We start from the raw sequence: 3,838 nt of genomic DNA on the forward strand, positions 1-3,838 counted from the left end.
CTACTGTATATAGCCTCGCACTACTCTTTTTCACAGTCTTTTTACTCTTGTTTTTATTTCTATACTTACCGATTTTTCACCGAACACCTTTTTTTTTTGCACTGTTGGTTAGAGCCTGTAAGTAAGGTGTACTACACTGTAAGGTCTACTACACCTGTTGTATTCAGCATTTCACTGTGAGGTCTACTACACCTGTTGTATTCAGCATTTCACTGTGTGGTCGACTACACCTGTTGTATTCAGCATTTCACTGTAAGGTCTACTTCACCTGTTTTATTCAGCATTTCACTGTAAGGTCTACTACACCTGTTGTATTCAGCATTTCACTGTAAGGTCTACTACACCTGTTGTATTCAGCATTTCACTGTAAGGTCTACTACACCTGTTGTATTCAGCATTTCACTGTGAGGTCTACTACACCTGTTGTATTCAGCATTTCACTGTAAGGTCTACTACACCTGTTGTATTCAGCATTTCACTGTAAGGTCTACTACACCTGTTGTATTCAGCATTTCACTGTAAGGTCTACTACACCTGTTGTATTCAGCATTTCACTGTAAGGTCTACTACACCTGTTGTATTCAGCATTTCACTGTGACGTCTACTGCACCTGTTGTATTCATCATTTCACTGTAAGGTCTACTACACCTGTTGTATTCAGCATTTCACTGTAAGGTCTACTACACCTGTTGTATTCTGCATTTCACTGTAAGGTCTACTACACCTGTTGTATTCAGCATTTCACTGTGAGGTCTACTACACCTGTTGTATTCAGCATTTCACTGTGAGGTCTACTACACCTGTTGTATTCAGCATTTCACTGTGTGGTCGACTACACCTGTTGTATTCAGCATTTCACTGTAAGGTCTACTACACCTGTTTTATTCAGCATTTCACTGTAAGGTCTACTACACCTGTTGTATTCAGCATTTCACTGTAAGGTCTACTACACCTGTTGTATTCAGCATTTCACTGTAAGGTCTACTACACCTGTTGTATTCAGCATTTCACTGTGAGGTCTACTACACCTGTTGTATTCAGCATTTCACTGTAAGGTCTACTACACCTGTTGTATTCAGCATTTCACTGTAAGGTCTACTACACCTGTTGTATTTAGCATTTCACTGTGAGGTCTACTACACCTGTTGTATTCAGCATTTCACTGTAAGGTCTACTAGACCTGTTGTATTTAGCATTTCACTGTGAGGTCTACTGCACCTGTTGTATTCATCATTTCACTGTAAGGTCTACTACACCTGTTGTATTCAGCATTTCACTGTAAGGTCTACTACACCTGTTGTATTCTGCATTTCACTGTAAGGTCTACTACACCTGTTGTATTCAGCATTTCACTGTAAGGTCTACTACACCTGTTGTATTCTGCATTTCACTGTAAGGTCTACTACACCTGTTGTATTCAGCATTTCACTGTGAGGTCTACTACACCTGTTGTATTCAGCATTTCACTGTGAGGTCTACTACACCTGTTGTATTCAGCATTTCACTGTGAGGTCTACTACATCTGTTGTATTCAGCATTTCACTGTGAGGTCTACCTACACCTGTTGTATTCAGCATTTCACTGTAAGGTCTACTACACCTGTTGTATTCAGCATTTCACTGTGAGGTCTACTACACCTGTTGTATTCAGCATTTCACTGTAAGGTCTACTACACCTGTTGTATTCAGCATTTCACTGTGAGGTCTACTACACCTGTTGTATTCAGCATTTCACTGTGAGGTCTACTACACCTGCTGTATTCTGCATTTCACTGTAAGGTCTACTACACCTGTTGTATTCAGCATTTCACTGTGAGGTCGACTACACCTGTTGTATTCAGCATTTCACTGTAAGGTCTACTACACCTGTTTTATTCAGCATTTAACTGTAAGGTCTACTACACCTGTTGTATTCAGCATTTCACTGTAAGGTCTACTACACCTGTTGTATTCAGCATTTCACTGTAAGGTCTACTACACCTGTTGTATTCAGCATTTCACTGTGAGGTCTACTACACCTGTTGTATTCAGCATTTCACTGTAAGGTCTACTACACCTGTTGTATTCAGCATTTCACTGTAAGGTCTACTACACCTGTTGTATTCAGCATTTCACTGTAAGGTCTACTACACCTGTTGTATTCTGCGCAACTGACAAATAAACGTTGATTTGAGGTGCACGCTGCTACCTACTGTATGGGTTGATTTGAGGTGCAAGCTGCTACCTACTGTATGGGTTGATTTGAGGTGCATGCTGCTAACTACTGTATGGGTTGATTTGAGGTGCATGCTGCTACCTACTGTATGGGTTGATTTGAGGTGCAAGCTGCTACCTACTGTATGGGTTGATTTGAGGTGCATGCTGCTAACTACTGTATGGGTTGATTTGAGGTGCATGCTGCTACCTACTGTATGGGTTGATTTGAGGTGCATGCTGCTAACTACTGTATGGGTTGATTTGAGGTGCACGCTGCTAACTACTGTATGGGTTGATTTGAGGTGCATGCTGCTAACTACTGTATGGGTTGATTTGAGGTGCATGCTGCTAACTACTGTATGGGTTGATTTGAGGTGCATGCTGCTAACTACTGTATGGGTTGATTTGAGGTGCACGCTGCTACCTACTGTATGGGTTGATTTGAGGTGCATGCTGCTAACTACTGTATGGGTTGATTTGAGTTGCATGCTGCTACCTACTGTATGGGTTGATTTGAGGTGCATGCTGCTAACTACTGTATGGGTTGATTTGAGGTGCATGCTGCTAACTACTGTATGGGTTGATTTGAGGTGCACGCTGCTACCTACTGTATGGGTTGATTTGAGGTGCATGCTGCTAACTACTGTATGGGTTGATTTGAGTGCATGCTGCTAACTACTGTATGGGTTGATTTGAGGTGCATGCTGCTAACCACTGTATGGGTTGATTTGAGGTGCATGCTGCTAACTACTGTATGGGTTGATTTGAGGTGCATGCTGCTACCTACTGTATGGGTTGATTTGAGGTGCATGCTGCTACCTACTGTATGGGTTGATTTGAGGTGCACGCTGCTAACTACTGTATGGGTTGATTTGAGGTGCATGCTGCTAACTACTGTATGGGTTGATTTGAGGTGCATGCTGCTAACTACTGTATGGGTTGATTTGAGGTGCATGCTGCTACCTACTGTATGGGTTGATTTGAGGTGCATGCTGCTACCTACTGTATGGGTTGATTTGAGGTGCATGCTGCTACCTACTGTATGGGTTGATTTGAGGTGCATGCTGTTACCTACTGTATGGGTTGATTTGAGGTGCATGCTGCTACCTACTGTATGGGTTGATTTGAGTTGCATGCTGCTACCTACTGTATGGGTTGATTTGAGGTGCATGCTGCTAACTACTGTATGGGTTGATTTGAGGTGCATGCTGCTAACTACTGTATGGGTTGATTTGAGGTGCATGCTGCTAACTACTGTATGGGTTGATTTGAGGTGCATGCTGCTAACTACTGTATGGGTTGATTTGAGGTGCATGCTGCTAACTACTGTATGGGTTGATTTGAGGTGCATGCTGCTAACTACTGTATGGGTTGATTTGAGGTGCATGCTGCTAACTACTGTATGGGTTGATTTGAGGTGCATGCTGCTAACTACTGTATGGGTTGATTTGAGGTGCATGCTGCTACCTACTGTATGGGTTGATTTGAGGTGCATGCTGCTACCTACTGTATGGGCTGATTTGAGGTGCATGCTGCTAACTACTGTATGGGTTGATTTGAGGTGCATGCTGCTACCTACTGTATGGGCTGATTTGAGGTGCATGCTGCTAACTACTGTATGGGCTGATTTGAGGTGCATGCTG

General features: G+C 42.6%; 1 long non-coding RNA gene across 6 annotated transcripts; it reads left to right on the top strand.

The window, feature by feature from the left end:
- Positions 1-277: 277 nt before the first annotated feature.
- On the top strand, positions 278-2,110 carry LOC127918194 (uncharacterized). 6 transcript variants are annotated; one of them, XR_008099422.1, is made up of 3 exons: positions 278-371; positions 1,436-1,549; positions 1,893-2,109. It is a non-coding gene; the product is annotated as an uncharacterized LOC127918194 (long non-coding RNA). The 6 variants fall into 6 exon arrangements; XR_008099421.1 differs by having other exon boundaries at positions 360-485; positions 1,893-2,110; XR_008099418.1 differs by lacking the exon at positions 278-371 and adding an exon at positions 423-523.
- Positions 2,111-3,838: the final 1,728 nt, after the last annotated feature.

Source organism: Oncorhynchus keta, unplaced genomic scaffold, assembly GCF_023373465.1.
Source record: "Oncorhynchus keta strain PuntledgeMale-10-30-2019 unplaced genomic scaffold, Oket_V2 Un_contig_1367_pilon_pilon, whole genome shotgun sequence".
NCBI classification, from domain to species: Eukaryota; Metazoa; Chordata; class Actinopteri; order Salmoniformes; family Salmonidae; genus Oncorhynchus; species Oncorhynchus keta.